The sequence below is a fragment of the Orcinus orca genome, chromosome 18, assembly GCF_937001465.1.
Source record: "Orcinus orca chromosome 18, mOrcOrc1.1, whole genome shotgun sequence".
Taxonomy (NCBI): domain Eukaryota; kingdom Metazoa; phylum Chordata; class Mammalia; order Artiodactyla; family Delphinidae; genus Orcinus; species Orcinus orca.
In genome coordinates, this window is record NC_064576.1 from 37,276,514 (window position 1) to 37,294,594 (window position 18,081).

Here is an 18,081-nt window from a genome sequence, read left to right on the forward strand (position 1 = left end):
TGCCCATGAAAGAGGGTGAGCTCAGGATTTTCATACTCCACCATCTTGGTCACTCCCCCACAAAGGAAAGTGTTTAAAATTAACTTTTAATATTATTTTTTAAATTAATAATCATTATTTTAAGTCAGTACCCTTTCCCTCTAGAGAATTCAAAGCCATAAGAAAAAATATCCTTTTCTTACAAAATTTTAAAGTACCAACATATGTTTGACTATGACTTCTCTCTCATTTATAATCTTTTACTCTGCTTGGATATCACATAACTAAATAAGACATTTGCTTACAATTTTTATATAAAATATTATCCTTTCACAAAATATTACACTATTGACTTAGATTTATTTTAAAGCCCATACATTTTACCTGAAGATTACAATTGCCAAAAATGAGGAATAAAGTCAGAAAACTGAGAAGGAGAATACATCTCCTGGAATTCAACTAATTCATGCCAATTGTTAGGACTCTACCACAAACAAAAAAAATTTGGAGAACTATACTATAAGATTATTATTGTTCATTAACCAAAGTTCCACATCTCAAGTTAAAAAACAAGCTCACAATGCATACAGCTAGCATGTTCTCAGTGCATGGATCCAGAAATACTTATTTCTTCAAGTACAAATTAGAAATTTGTTAAAACTACATCTCTGGTCCCTGTGCCTCTTTTACCCCTCCTTTTTTTCATATAGAAATACAATTTTGAGCTCAGAAGTACTGGGGAATGCGAGAAGAAGAAAAGAATGACCTTTCTTTCTGATTTTACACACACACACACACACACACACACACACACACATATATATATGTTTATATTAAAAACCAAATTATAAGCAAAGTATAAGCTATTGTTCTCACTATGCCATTTTCCCAATGATGGTTGAAGAGCTAAGTGAAAGTAGAAAAGTAACCTCCAAATTATACACCAATGGAAAATACTACCATGAAAAATTTTCCTGTTTTAATGCAAGTGGTTTTTGTACAGAGGTATAACCTCATTCTCCAGAATAAATCAGTTCTTATTCAGAAAATGTTTTCCTTGAAGTGCATAATTTTCTCTCAGATCAATAAATGAAATGCTTTTTTCAACCTTTCCAGCTTACCATCACCTACAATGATTAATATCCTTTTGCTTTATTTAGGAATTTAACATGAAAAACTGCTCTAAAAGTTTAAGGATCCTGAAAATGCTTTTATTGGCCCTTGGAATTCAATCCTGTTTAGATAAGTATCTGCTGATGGATCAATTTGGAACACACATTTTTGAATGTGGCTAAATGTGTGGTTTGATCTATCTCTTGTCTGTATTACTCACTTTTATTTGATCATTTTCTGAGTTGGCCTGATATCTATGTTTATGTTCCTTGTTCAAAATGAAAACAATATGCCATTGTCTTTGCTGTATTTATTGTACTTTACTTTTATTTTAATCTTTTCTCTCTTCTTTCCTGAGAGATCATCTTACTAATTTATTGCTCTATTATATATAAGTACATAACATTTTACATTCCAGTTCCAATTGCCCTCTTCTTTTTTTCCACTTTTCTCTCATTATTAAACATATATATATATATATATATATATATATATATAAAATAAAAATTCATCTTTGTCAAAAGGCAAACTTTGATTTGTGGGTCCTAAGTGTGAAGTAGTTTATGTAGCTACTACATGAAGCAGGGTTTAAGTATCCACACCTAAAAGATCATCAGACAGACGTCTGAGATGTCTGAGATTTAAAATTGGTAAATCTCATTACCAATTCTCTTTAAATATTCCTAGGCAACAAGGATGTGAAAGAGTTGCATTGGCATACCTACAAGCTGAATGTTTATATCAGTTTTTTTTTCTTATTTAAGAAATTTGGGACAGAATTTTGATACTAAGGAGACTAGGAAAAACAATTCTGAAATGGTGTTTTAAAGAATAAGAGTGTACTTTCTGTTTTCATACTTCGTTAAAAGGAAAATTTAAAAATGAAACAACTTTCAGCAATCACATATACATATAAATAAAGGATACTGGGCTTCCCTGGTGGCGCAGTGTTTGAGAGTCTGCCTGCCGATGCATGGGACACAGGTTCGTGCCCCAGTCTGGGAGGATCCCACATGCCGTGGAGCGGCTGGGCCCGTGAGCCATGGCCACTGAGCCTGCGCGTCTGGAACCTGTGCTCCACAACGGGAGAGGCCACAAAGGTGAGAGGCCCGCATACTGCAAAATAAAGGATACTACTATGTGGTATTTAAGGAATATAAACCAAATTTGAGTAGGCTTTATATAATTTTCTACTTTAATATTGATAGATTCAAATTAACATTCATCAGAGGCCTTTTAAAGGTATTTATTTACTTTAAATCATTTCTCCACAAAGAGTTATTGTACACTGCTTGTAGGTTACACCTTCCATTATAGCTTGAGAATAAAAAAAAGATAAAAATAATAGATACTGTTATCAAAAAGTTCCCATGGCCATAATTAACAGAAAGATTGTATCTCAAAACACGTTTCCAAGAGTTTCAGAACATTACTTATTTAGCGTATTGATTATTAGATTATTTAATAAGTTAGTAGTGAGAATGGAGGCTGATAAGAATGGATAACACAAAACATAAAAAAATTAGTCAAAATGTAGGATTTAGCACCAGAATGCAAGAATCACATTAAAGCACTGTTTCTTGGTTCGAGACTCAAAGTTAGACAAGAAGGAAGAGGGCAGGACACAACCATTAAAAGAATGACAAAATCATTAAGAACAAGATACAACATAAACTGGTTAGAACCAACTAGGGCCAAGATGATGTAAGATTCGACTTCCAGTAGACCTTGAGCTTCATTATATGCTCAGTGTAATATATTAGCATGCTAAATGACACAGCCAGAGGTATCAGGACAGTTCTGAGACTAACCACAAAAAGACCAAAAAGTGGATGGTAGTCCAATTCCTTGAAATATTTGCCCCTTCCCCAAAATATTTGGGATAATCCTCCCACTCATTAGCCTAGCCTTACTCTTAAATTATTTCCTGTGAGAAGCCAAGGACCCTCACTTGGCAACCTATCCCAGGGACTCACCCAAGACCTGGGACAGGACCATCCTTTCATTCCCTATTTGCTGAAACATCTTTTCTGGTGACCACAAAGGGACAGTCCCAGTGAATATAGAAAGGACCTCAAAGGGCACAATCTAAATTGGCTTATCAGGCTATGGCTTCCCTCTATGGAGGATGGTCTAGACTCCTCTCAAGCCTTGTATATTCTAGTAGCCCCTTAGGTAGTTGTTGACATTGCCTGTGGGATCTGGCAGGCAGACCAGTGCTCTGGCCATGAACGAGCTTAGTGAGCCCAAGGCTTTTCTCCCCTCAATCTTTCTCATTCTCCCCATTGCTCTGTCTCTTTGGACTTGAGAAGATCCACTGAGATGAAAACACAGACATCCAAATTAAGACTGCAGCAAATAATTGACAACTTGATCAGGTGAGTTTCCCCTCCAGGTCTCCACGAGCCGATTTCCTCTCCCCACATGTTTTTAGTCTCAGTCTGGTTCTGGGATGCCAAAATTGCATCATGGGGCCCAAACTGGGGGACTCCATGAGTCCTCCTCTAGATTTGCGGCACAGCACTCCCCAAGTGCTTTTGGGCCTTATGGCCTCATTACACCCCTGAGCAGAAGTTGTGGGCGAGCACCTCCCTCAATAGGGTCATAGTCCCTTCTCCCTCTAGCAAGCATTGAGGCTGTGCACCTTCCTAGTCCCAATCAGTCTTCCTCTTTATTTCAATCTGCTGTTGACTATGGCACCAAGATGGATGTCATGCTCCCTGTTAAGAGTCACATCTCATGGAGGTCTCAGACTTTATTAACACCTGAGCAGAGGTAGTGGTCAAACACCTTTCTCAGTGGGCTTATTGATCTCTCCTAGGAAGCATCATGACTATACACCTTCTTACCCTTTTTATCCCCAGAGATCTTCACCCTGGATATTGTACCCCTGAGTGAAAGTTGTGGGCAGGATCTTCCCTCACAGGAGCTATAGACTTTATGAACCCCTGAGTCTACGTAGTGGTCTAGCACCTCTCTCAGTGGGTTTATAAATCTCTAGCCTAGGAAGTGTCATGGCTGTACACCTTCTTGCCAACTCCTCTGTACTCTAGGAAGCGCCATGGCTATACATCTTCTTTCTTTGCTCTTGATTTCTTTCATAGCCTCCTCCACCTTCTTCTCTACTGACTTCTTAAACTGTCTACTGACCTTTGAGCCTCACTGCCAGCTTTGCCAACAGGTTGCCATGTTGCCTCTTTTACTTCTGTGAAGAAGTAGACCTCCTCAACATCACAAGGACCATATCCTGAGGGGAGCTTTTACCTTGTATTATTATCACTACCTTTTGGTGATCCAGACCTACCCTTCAGCTCTATTTGTTTCTCTTTTTCTTTTGCAGTGATAAAGGGGTAATACATTTAGTTGACTCAGGGACTAGGTCTTCTCCCTCTTTAAAGGATTTAGGCCCTGGAACTCTGGTCACTTTTTCTCCTTCTTACTTTTATTCCTCTCCTTGACTAATCCAAGAGGTCTCCTCAGGCTCACTGAATTGGCAGATTTTGAGTGCCTAGAAGGACCCCACTGTTGACACTGTGAGAGTACAAGGATGAATAACTACCATCTGGTCAGGATCCCTGAGACCCTTGTCTTATCATGACATCATAACCAAAAGTGGAGGGGGAAGTTCCATACATCCAAATGTTCATGACCCTATTCCAAGATCCAGGTCTAAAGAACTCCTGTAGGGTATGCCTCTCTCATGCCCCTTCAAAGTACATTCCCTCACAGGAGCCCAATGATTTAAATGAGTCCACCTCCCCAAAGTCCACAATGAAGCTGAGAATGCCTACCCCAGCAAATTCTGAGGGAGACAGTCTCATGGACCAGCTACCCCTAAGGCCCCATCTGGGCAACTGAAGACCCCAGAAATCCATGAATTAGCTCATGGACTTGGCCTTTGGAGTATTCAACAATAAAAATAGGGATGAAGAGGAAAAATGATTCAGGAACAACAGTGAAAGGCACAAATATTGGTGGCAGTCCTAACTCCTGCACTACCTCAGGGTTACTCTCCCTTTTAGGGACTCATGGCAGTGATAGGATCAAGGAAGCCTGGATCAGAGCCACTGTCCTGCCAAAAAGAGATCTAATTCAAATGTGACCAGGAGGGCCACTGGAAGGATGAATGCCACCTGTATGGGCAAAGTCTACTGACTCTACCCAATATACAAACGAGGGCCACTGGAAGTGGGACTGCCCCAGTCTCGAAGGGAACACAGGGTTTCCAAGGCAATAACAGCTAAGACCAAAGACTGACAAGGCTCAGGACACCCCTTGGCTCCCAAAGGACACCTGGCCATTTCTCCTGAGAAAGCTAAGGTAATCCTTGATGTGGTAGGTAGGAAAGTTAGATGCAGCCTACACTGTGCTAACTGATTTCCCTGAACCCTTGTTCCCAGTTCTATATGATAATGGGAATCAATGGAAAGCCCCAAACCAAGCAATTCCCCACCTCAGCTGCTTCCTAGGAAATTTGACCTTTGCACATAATTTTCTGCTCATACCTGAGTGCCCCATTCCCTGCTGGGAAGGGACTACTTGCTTACTAATTTCCAGATAATAGTCTAATTTGAGACCCTCACAGAGAAAGCATCCACCAAGAAAAATGATTGCTCTTGACTGTGGGAACCTGCCTCAGTCCCTAATCAGAGATGGTTTCCACTCCATAATGTTCCTCAAGTGAACCCTGCTCTCTGGAACACTGAGGTCCCTGATAGAGCTAGTATCTCTGGCAAGGCTACCTTTAAAACTGGGACCACTTGAGGCTGAAGGCAAGCCTCCTCAGATCAAAGTCCAAGCTGAAGGCCATAACTAAAGAACTTTTTAAACCCAGGGAGAATCCTCAAAAATGTTAATAAATTTCCAAAATGGGAGGCAACTGATCTGACTAAATTAACCACAGCTGATATTCAGAACTTGTTAGGAATTGGGTGGGGATGCCTTCTCTGCTAAGCTGAATAAGAGAAAGTAAAGCATTCCAACATAGGTGAGTGGGTGTTTTAGTCCTTTGATATCATTGAGCTGGCCACTCAATTCTTTGGGGGAGGGGGCAAGAACTGTCCTTGTTTTACAAATCTAGTCTTTTTAACACCAGAGGTGTAGCTCCAGGAATAATCCATAGCTCACCATTTTATTTTATTTTATTTATTTTTTTACCATTTCTCAAACCTCCCCAACTTATCTTAAGAGGCTTGTAAGTATTGAGAAAACACAAAACAAAACAAAACTTTTTTTTCTGGCCTTAAGGGAACAAAGTCATCCTCCTAGGAAGAATTTGCCTCTCTCTTCCTATGCCTTTAAAATGCAAATATTATAACTGGTCCTCTCCAGGAACAATCATCTCCCAAGTCTTTTTGTAATGAAAATTTCAGAAAAGTGGGTAGGTAATTTAGAACTTTACTTGTCAAGAACAAACAGAAATCTTAAGTATCTTTCCCATAAATACTAGTAAAAATGATTTCACCATCTAGACAGGTGCCTTGATTTGTTTCATCTGCCAGAAATCCAATTGAATCCAACCTCTTTTGTAACTGATGGGTTTTACATTGTTGTACTTGACTCATGGCTGAAATTTTGGAACGGGAAATATGAGCTCTTTGTTTATGTATTTGTATGTATCTTATAATATTTCTGTTGTACCTAAGCTTACTGAAGGCCAAATAAGACCTTATATCTATTGATATATTTTGTCAACATGGGAAGTACAGTAAGCCACTACATATGAATAAGTTCTGTTTCAAGAGCACGTTTGTAAGTCAAATTTTTTCATAAGTCCAGCAAAGTTAACTTAGATACCCAACTAACACAATCAGCTATATAGTACTGTACTGTAATAGGTTTATAACACTTTTCACACAACAAACAAACAAACACAAAAATAAACCATTTTTAATCTTATAGTACAGTACCTTGAATATTACAGTAGTATGGTGCAACAGCTGGCATACAGGGGCTGAGGTTGAGTGAACAGGCAAGAAGAATTACTGACTGGAGAAAGGAGAAGATGTGGGAGATGGTAGATCTGAAGGATCATTAGCAATAGGAGATGGAGGGCAAATTGCAATTTCACTCACGCCTGACGTTAATGGAACGCACGTTCGCATCTTAGAAAGTTTACAACTTGAAGGTTCGTATGTTGGGGACTTACTGTAAATGTAAATGAGATAAGAGCTTTTAGGTAAACTATATAAGAATAATTATATTTTTGGAATGTCTATCTAAAATAGTCTCTCCAGATTTTGGTAACTTTAAACTAAGTTAAATGGTGGTAAATCATCGACTATCTGGGTCATTTCAAATAGGATAAAATGTTGGAATATTAATTACTGGGTGGGTCTAAGTTTGTCTACCTTTGTCTTCTTAGGAGAGGAAAAATAAAACATAAGTTTTCCAGTCAGGAAATGTTGTTATGACAAACAGTTTACAGTTATTTGCTGCTTGCTAGAGATCAAGGTTTTTAAGGATTAAAAGTATAACATGGGTAATTAAAGCTACTAAAAATAAGAAGTATTTCAGTATGCCAGGGAAGTAAGATATGTTTTCAGTAAAAGAAGCTATAAGGAATGGAATGTATTTGTTAAAGGGAAAAGAGAGTTATTTGTCCTGGAGCTGATTTTTTCATAATGAAAAAGAAAATAAGGGACAAAATAATATGGATACAGAAAGTTGTAGAAGGTTTGTGGAAAAGGAACTCTGAGGTATCTCAGAGAGATATTAAATTAATTAGGATCGTTTGGTATGTTAAATTACATGGGAAACCTTGTCAAATAAGTGATAGGCCTTGTCAGATTATACTGTGGGTAAATGTTATTAATATAGACATTTTAGAAATTATATGACGTTTCTAAAAGTTGGATATGTCCTGGTATATAAGGTTACCAGTCATTATTCTAGTTATTGTCTAAAATTGTTTTGTGTCACAGCAGTAATCAAGTTTGCCAGTTACATTGTAATCAAGTGTTTAACCATGACATTTTAAATCTTGTCATTTATAGACAGTTATTTTTATATTCTGATGCTGTTGCAAGTGCTTCATCTTCAAGAAGATTCATAGGAAGTTTATGGGAGCAATTACAACAGTTCCACATCAAGATGATTGGCTATGCAAGGATTCCAGAATTCCATCACTTACCACCCTCTGATTTAAAACAAGAAGCCCTCCTGCCCCTGGGACCCCTAGATCAGGCATCCAGAGATTTTTACTCCCTGACAGGCAGGGTCAATGCCCCTACTCAGCTCTGAAACAGCTACAGAAGACAGACAATCACCCCTTGCTTCCCATAAGATTATGGAAATAAAATCTCTGTGAGGTAATGAAGGAAAGAAGGGGGCAGGTACAGCCATTAAAAAATGATACAACCATTAATTACAGTATATGACATAAACTGGTTAGAACTAACTAGGCCTAAGATGGTGGAAGATTTGACTTCCAGTAGAACTTGAGCCTTTTTATACGCTCATTGTAATACATTAGCATGCTAGATGACACATCCACAGGCACCATGACAGTTCCAAGGCTCACCATAAAAGGGCAAAAAGTGGGCAGTGGCCCAGTTCCTATAAATATCCATCCCTTCCCCAAATCAGTTGGAATAATCCTTCTACTTGTTAGTCTATTAAATTACCCAGCCCATAAAAACTAATTACCACACATCTTGGGGCCACCTTTCACCTTCTGAGTTGACCCATATTCTGTCTACTGAGTGTGTATCTCTCTAAATAAACCTGCTTTCACCTTACTATGGCTCATTCTCGAATTCTTTCTTGTGTGAAGCCAAGGACCCTCACTTGCACACTGTCCCAGAGACTTGTCCAAGATCTGGGACATAAGCAACCTCTCATGACCCATTTTTCTGCAACAAAATAAAGTATAAAGTGAGAAAAACAATGCCTGGAAAATATCCTCTTTATTTTCCAAGTACTGTCTATTTTCATATTATGTCAAGAGTATCATCATGTAAATATTGCACAAAACTAGATAGAAAATGGAATTGGGATTTGGCATATGTGATCATTTCAGATGTAAGCAAATGTTATGCATGACAGAAATAAGAATCAACATAAGTGTAAAAGGAATGAAATAGAAACTCAAGAGTAGTGAAATATAATAACCTTAAAACATTGCATTTATTGAAATGAGATGGCACAATTTTAATTTTTATTGATCCCAAAGTTATCCTATTGTGAATGAAAAATGTTGCCTTCCATATCAGTAAACAAAGAGTGTTGTAGCCATAAAGCTACTACAGCTGTCCCTGACAGTGAACTCTGAGGGAAAGAATTAAAAGAATCTTGGTCTTCTTACTTCCTAAGACCAAAAAAGAAAAAAGTATTCTTTGAATTAATTAGATCCCAAATCCAAGAATCCAAGAGAGCTGGATCCCAAATTTTTCTCTAGTGTCTCAGCCTTTTTACTAATTTCTGAAATTAGACCAAACAAATCTTCTTCAATGTACTGAAGAATGTCATCCAGTTTTTAACCAATTAAAGGAAAAACTTACCAAGTTTCCAGCCTTGTACATCCCAATTGTAAACTGCCTTTCTCACTATACATATATGAATAACGAGGAATTGCCTTAGAAGTACTAACTCAAAGCATGTTGACCAAAATAGATAAGGTGGTTAGATAAGGCGGTTATTACAGTTAACAATTAGACTGTCTCTAAGGGTTTGTCCCTTTGCATGAGAGCAATTGCTGCAGACTTACTTAAAGAAATAAAAGAAATAGTCATTTGATCTCTCCTGTCTATGCATCCCATTCTGTTGAGGTTCTTCTAAATTCTCACCATACCCAACACACCTCTGCTAGTAGATAAACTTATTATAAAATACCTCTTCTATCTTCCTCAAATGTCGCTATATCTAGATGTCATACTCTCAAACCTGCAACTCTCTTTCCTTTGCTCTTGGATGAAATCCCCCATGAATAACTTGATTTCACTGCTCAGTTATTAACACTTAGATTGGATTTACATGAAACTCTTTTGGATAATCCCAACCTAGTGATATTCACTGATGATTCTTATTTAAAGTGCAACCAAGGAAAATGTTGAACTGGTGTGCTGTGATCTCCCTTTATAAGGTCATGGAAGAAATTTTGCTACCTCAGCCCAACAAGCTGAACTAATAACCCTAACTCAAGCCTGCATTATAACAAAGGGTTAAATTACCAGTAAGATTTCAGCATTTTCCATGATTTCTGTATGTTGTGGAAGCAAAGGGCTTTTTAACAGGACAACCAATTAAATATAGCCAGTATGTGTTGGACCTCCAGAAAGACATTCACAAATGAAAACTTCACCCATTATAAAAACTATAAAAAATGCCAGGCAAGTCAAAGCTAGGTTCAGAAGAAAATAAAGGAGATAATTTAGCTGATATGATAGCTATCCCCATTTCAGAAGAACCTTCAATTACAATTACCAAAACTTCTATTATCTTATGAGATTTACTAGAAGAAACCCAAATGATTTTTTCCCAGGAGGAACCAGACAAATGGCTATACCAGGAATGTAAATTTGGGGATGATCATAATTTATGGTACAGGTTTTATGACATTTTAGTTTTACCCTACAGCCTCCAGGAACATATATTATGCAGCATAAACAGACTCACCCATTGTACAGATAAAGTGATATGGAAAAAATGATATTATTGGAAACTACCCTACAAAATAACTACTAACATATTTTTGAAATGTCACTTCTGTCCCAAATATAATCCAGGTAAACCTTCCACTAACTTTTTTTCCTTTATCTTTAGCATACTTCTAGGAATGGCAAATGGGTTTTATCCAATTGCCACCATCTCAGGGATATAGATATGTACTTTTACTAATATGTATATTTTTTTCACTGGATTAAAGTACTTCTATGTCAGAAGCCTACAGAACTTTCAGTAGGCAAAATTCTTTTGGTAAAAATAACTCCTACATAAGGTATTCCCTCTGAGCTTCACAGTGATGGAGGGACTCATCTTTACTGGGTGAGTTATTCAGTCAATTTGTAAAATTTGGTCTATTTTTCAACATTTCCACTGCCCCTATCATCCACCATCTTGTGGGTTAGTACACAAGAATCACGAAGACTCAACTGGTTAAACTAGTTGAATCTTTTAATCTCCCCTGACCAAAAGTCCTGTTCCTGGTATTGCTCAACATAGGGTCTAATACTTTTAGTAAGCACCAACTTTCTCCTTCTGAAATAATTACAGGAAGGTCAATGAAAGTTTATACTGGACTACATAAACTCAATTTGGTTAAAGGAAACATTTTCATGTATTGCCAATATTAGTCAAAACATTAAAGGTTAATTCTTCCCTAGTATGAGAATCTTTTAACAGTGAGCTCCTGGGAGAGGAGGACCTAAAATAACACAATCTACAACAAGGTGACTATGTTTACAAGAAAACACACCTCCTTAACAATGCTTTACAACCTGGATGAAAGAGGCCATACAAGGTATTATTAACTAATTCACGTGTGGCAAAACTTGTTGCTATTGACTCACGGATTTATGTTTCTCATTTTAAAAAGCTATCTAATCCTGAACGTATTTCTCAACTCATTGGTAAATTCCAGCTGAGATGGGTCATATAAGAAAAACTTCCCTGAGTCAGAAGCAGACAACATCTGGGTAGACAACACATTCCAAAAGTCAGGGCCAGACCTGTAACCCCAATCTGCTTTCAGATTGTTTTTCTTCTTGTTAACTAATGTATCTATACTCTTGACCCCATTACAGTAATGGTTGATAAACCTTTTTACCCCTTCATCATATTTTCTTTAATCCTAAATCTTCTCTCAATTTCTTTGTTCATCCTATCTTTATAGTTCACTCTTATTCTTGGAAAGACAATGCTATTGTCTTTTGACATTTGTGTGAGTGCCTTGCCTCCTTTGGAAATCTATCCAAGTGCTGGATATATCACCATTCTCCTATTGGGTCCTCTGTAAAAAATAATGATGCCGTAGATGTACCCATAACCAATTTTATCAATGTAGTTAAATTTACTGTGGCTTATAAAAGAGAATACACAGAGGTTCCCTCACTTCGAACCTGTCCTTCATTTCTTCCTGACCTCACTGGAAAAAATCCCAAGCGAACTTAGGGGACGTAGATGTAACCAATCTAGTGTTTATGACAATGACATTACTCAAAATGTCTTTACAAAAGAACATACACTATTTGCAAAGTCAATGCCACTTACTTCTCTTCCCTATCCTCTATACTATACTTACTGATTACCTGTTACAGTAAGACTAAAATCAAATAAAATTCTCCTTTATGTATGAGGTTTAGAATCTGACCTACTTGGGCTAATGGGGGACCCACTCCTCTCCCTATGTGCAAGCTCAATTTGACTGTTTGGAAATTCCCATGCACTAGCCCAAGGTTAGAAAATGTGGTTGCATACCTTTCAAAAAATAACTTAATACATAGAGTACTATGTGCCCCTAAAGGATTTATATTTGCTTTCATTTACAATAACTAGCCTTTTTCAAATGAATGTTTAGATAGTTGGAAAATAGGAGGAATCTTTCAGCTGGGACATTTGAGCACTCCCTAACCCTAATGATCATAGCTGAAAAAAAAAAATAAATAAATAAGAGTCCCCTCAATTGTTGAAGACTACCCTGATGAGGACCCCTTTGAATATGAAGATAATAGTTGTGGTCACACTCAGGAGTGTGGCCTTCCTGCAGGATATTCAGGGGAACCAATTTAACTGTTTCCTCAGGATTTGGGTCTCTTGGCTAGGAGTTGGTACCACTGATGTAGAAGTGATAAAGAGAAACCTTACCCAAACTGTCAAAATTGCTAGAGCCTCTGCAAGAACTATTAAGGCTCAATAAAGAGCTTTAGATTCTGGCTCACATAGCGCTTGATAACCATATTGCTTTATACTATCTCCTTACAACCCAAGGAGGTGTCTGTTCTTTTAATACTTCTTGTTGCACTTGGGTCAATATCTCCTTTCAAGTAGAGCTTGAAATCAGTAAACTTTTCAAACTTGCCAAAACCCTTAAAAGGGGCTCCAGGGTTCCACTCAAATGGCTAACTTTAAATTTTCTGATATTTTCAGCTGCCACCCTTTGGCATTGGAGAAATCCTGTGGTCAGGACAGTAAATCATCTTTCTATTAATTATTGTTATCTGCTTTGTCTTGATAATGTTAAACTAATTGTGCTTTTATTTCAAAATGTTTAAACACCGGATGTATTAGGATGATGGTGAACCAGAGACTGGAGACTATTCATGGAATCGTCTCCTTGTGACCGATTGTTATATCCCTTAAGGGAACAACTAGCTCCAATTTTAATCAAGATGTGACCTGCCTGAGACCATATCCCTGAGGCCCCACATTACTCAAAAGTGCCCCAAGTCTGAAACTCTGAAATTGACTTCGCTCACTCCCCAGTAACACAAACTTCCTGGGTCAGGTCCATCCCAGGTCCATGGGAAAAAAACATCGAACTGATAATAAGGTTGAACCTAAAGGCTTTCCAGAGGACAATTGTGATCAAAAGGAGAAAATGATGACACTGAAATTATAATGGAGTAACCATAATTCAGGCATACAAAAATGGAGTTGAGCAACCATTGAGATTCTCGTTTCAGACACATTCCTGCACCACAGAGAAGTTGAACTTTCTTCGAACGGTACCAAACCCAAGAACACCACCAGCCTGTTCAGAAAAATATCTGCCAGCTTGTGGTCTCAAGTTCCCCCCTTGTAACTATGCAACTATTTCATAATTCAACCGATCCTTGCTTAACAAGCACCCTTTCTTCTTGCCAACTCCAATCATAATTCTTACAAACAATTACATAACAAGCTGTGGCCTTGCAATTTTTACCTTTATTAGCTTCCTCCATTTGTAGTTCAGTGGAACACAAATCAAGTGCTTCTTGAATCTTTGTCTTCCTGGCTGCAAGCTTAACAACACCCAAATAAATGCTTCTTAATTTCCATCAAGTCTCCATTTCTGAAATTTTGGTTAACAGATGTAAATAATTAGAAGTGGAAATAATAGTAGTGTAACTCTCAAGAGAGGGTTAGAAAAGAATGTTGCGGAAGAATAAAATAAAGAATACTGGAGGTGGGGGTAAACATGTTGTCATACTGAGTCAATATGCCTTTCAGGAAAGAGAACACAAAAAGTACAGCAACAAAAACAACAATAAAGATTAGTTCTCTGATTCAGGAATGGAGAAAATGCTGGATAGAAGGTGAATATGTTCTAGAAAGGCAGGAGAGTTCATGCTGGTTATGCTACTTGAGAATGGAAAGCTTGTACTCCAGACAGGAGAGAATGAATTTATAGGACGCTATATGGGGTGTTAAAAAAAAAAAAGTACCATTACTCACTAGCCAGGAAAGAGCTTCCTGTATTTCTCCAGTAAAAGTCTAATATTCCATGAATGCTCAAGGTTCTTAGCCTTTTTTCAGTTTTTACTGATGAGTTGCTCAAAATTCATAGCATTTTTATGCTTGTTGTTGTTGTTAATGACTTGAGGTGGTTAGTGTTATACTAGGTGTAGAAGAACACAGCATTCAATTGTGGTATCTCCAATAAAGGAAAAATAAAATTTATAATAAAGAAACATCATCAGGTTTTATAATCTTTGTTCGCCATCCTGTAATTTTTTAGCTCTCCTGACCAAAATCTATCAAAGTACTAATATATTTTTAATTATTTTAAGAAACATCAAAATCTTTGAAAAGAATTTAATTACACTGAACTAGCTATACTTTAACAAAATGTGCAGTCTATGTAATCCTTTCAAGAAGACTTATGAAATTCAAGAGTAAGGTGAGATCTCCAACATTTGGGAAACTGCTAAAACAATCCTATTGCAAATCACACAGCACAATCCATTGTATAAAGAATGCTATCCAAATTGAGATTGGAGTAAACACAGGAAGATGAAACAGCCAAAATGGGGAAGATATTTCTATCTCTTTCATAGTCCAAGTTTCCAATGTCATATGTTCTGTAACACCAACAAAACTTTGGCATTTATTAGTATATGCATCACTTCACCAATGCACACACAGTGTTACTCAAACTGAGGTTGGATTTATTGGAAAAGGTTCATCAAAAAAAGAACTAGAAGATTATTCCAAAAGTATTCAGATATTATGAAGTTGTTAATAATTCCTGTTTTTATCTGTTTAACCACAAAAGTATTAGGCAAAATCACATTAACCTCTTCCTCTCATTATTTGAATCCTCTCAATTGTCTTCTGGTTACTCTGTTTTCTGTAAAACAGAATAATTGACTGGTCATGGACTGTCTCAGAGACTGAGGCCATTTAAATAATTTTCTTGGTTATAGTTCTTAACAGTTTAAATTCACCATTTAGCATATAAAATAATATTTTCATTTAAAAGTAAAATTTATTACTCTTTGAAAACGAAAATGAGCTGAGTGTAAATAAAGTAGATAAAAGGTGAGTTGTTCGAAGTAATCATCTTTTGAACTATTTGTTAAAATGTCAAAAACTTTCAGCTTTTCTAACAATATTACCTTTTTTATAGAGAAAAACATTCTAATCAAATTTCTAACATATGTAAGTATACAATCCATGCTGTTATGCTTTATTTTCAGAAATCATAAACAAATAAAATTGATGAAATGTAAAGACACTACAGGATTATCTACTTTCCAGAATTTTAAATCATATGGTTATTAATATTAATGATGTGTTCCCAAAGTACTCACCATTCTCTATAATGCTGTAAAGGTTCCAGATTTATGACATTACTAACAAACTAATAAATAATTATATATATCAGTAATGTGTATGTGTTAAGTATGTGCTACATGACAGTAATGAAAAACAACATAAATGGCCACATAGATCATGTTAATCAATTCTTTAGTATTTGCCATCAGAGCATACAAGATTTTATTTATTTTGTTTGCCTTTTAATTTTTAATAGAGACAGAATTCAGATGTTGTATAGATCTTAAGGGTTTCAGGTGAATATGTTCTGACAAATGCATAAACTATGCAATCCATACACATACCAAGATATAGATATTATAATTACCTATGAAAGTTCCCTTATGCACATCCCAAGTCAACCGTTACCCACTCCCCACTCAACATAGATCATATAGTAGCATATATTAAATTAGAACCATAGAATCATATAAATTTTCTTTTTTTCCAAAATCATAGAAATCAAATAAGCATGGTTTCTATTGTGTCCAGCTCTTTTTCTCTCAGCAAACTTTTGAGATATACCCATGCTTTTTGCTTATCTGGCATTTGCCTCAGTGCTGAGTAATATTCAGTTACAAAATATATACCATTAAGTGTCTATTCGTTCAACTGGTTCATGAATATTTGACTTGTTTCTAGTGTTTGGCTATTATGAATAAAGCTGCTGGAAAGATTTGTGTACAAGTGTTTAGATGGATATATGTTTTCATTTCTTCTGCCCAAATACCTTACAACTGATTGTGTGGTGAATGAATATATACTTTTACAAAGGTTTGTCAAATTTGACAAAGTAGTTACACCAATGCTCTAAATACTTATCAATATTTTGATATTTTCATTCTTAGAATTTCTAGTGTGTTTGTGTAGTGAAAACTTGTTGTGTTTTAAGTTGTATGTCCACAATGATTAATTTGCTGAGTACTTTTGCATGCACTTATTGGCTATCTGAAAATCTTCATTCATGAAAAATCTAAGTCTTTTCCTCATATTTTATTGGGTTAATTGTAATTTTATTTTGGTTTAGGTATTCTTTGTACATTGTGAATGTAAGGCCTTTGTCATTTATACATTTTAGAAACATTTTCTTTAAGTCTTGCCAATTTATTTTCTTGACATTATATTTTAATGAGCAGAAATTTTATAAAATTAATGTAGACCATAGTATTTTAAAGTTTATTATTAGAGCTTTCTGTGTTATTTCTGAGAAATATGTTTCTACCACTCACAAAAATAGTTTCCTATGTTTGAAGATTTATAAAGCAGCTTTTCTGTTTAAATATATTATCTATCTAAAGTTAATTTTTGTATATTGTTTGAGGTAGAGCCCAAGAATTATTATTCTCCCTATGTGTGTCCAAACTAGTTTTTCCAGAGCCATGTGTTGAAAGGAATTCCTTTCCTCATTCAATAACTTTGGCATCATTATTTTACAGAATAAATAAATTAAATAAATATATTGTTTTAACCTTAACATCTGAAATCTAAAAGTTTCGATATATAGTCATTATCTACATATAAGTTTTATTTCTCCCTTTTCTTTCCTTTTTTGTTTTCTATCAAACTCTTTTTTTATTTCAAAGAAAGAGCCAACTTCAAAACTCAAACTTTCCTAGAAATTCCAAGAAACTTGTGGTAAACATATCTATAAAGCATAGCAATTACTTTAACTGTCCATGTAGCCCATACAAAAGAGAATATTAAAATAACATTTGATCCCCTAATCATATGATATATTAACATACTCAATTTCCATAACTGCTTAAAACAACCCTGAAAATTAAATGTAATTGTCACAGATGAAGAATGTAAAATTCAGGGGGTTTAATAAGCTGTTTGAATATATGAATCTTATATAAAAAAATACAAAAATTTTGAAAATTAATGATGTTTAGGTATGTTGAAATCATCCCACTACTGGGCATATACACTGAGGAAACCATAATTCAAAAAGAGTCATGTACCACAATGTTCATTGCAGCTCTATTTACAATAGTCAGGACATGGAAACAACCTAAGTGTCCATCAACAGATGAATGGATAAAGATGTGGCACATGTATATAATGGAATATTACTCAGCCATAAAAAGAAAAATGAAATTGAGTTATTTGTAGTGAAGTGGATGGACCTAGAGTCTGTCATACAGAGTGAAGTAAGTCAGAAAGAGAAAAATAAATACCATATGCTAACATATATATATGGAATCTAAAAAACAAAACAAAACAAATGGTCATGAAGAACCAAGGGGCAAGATG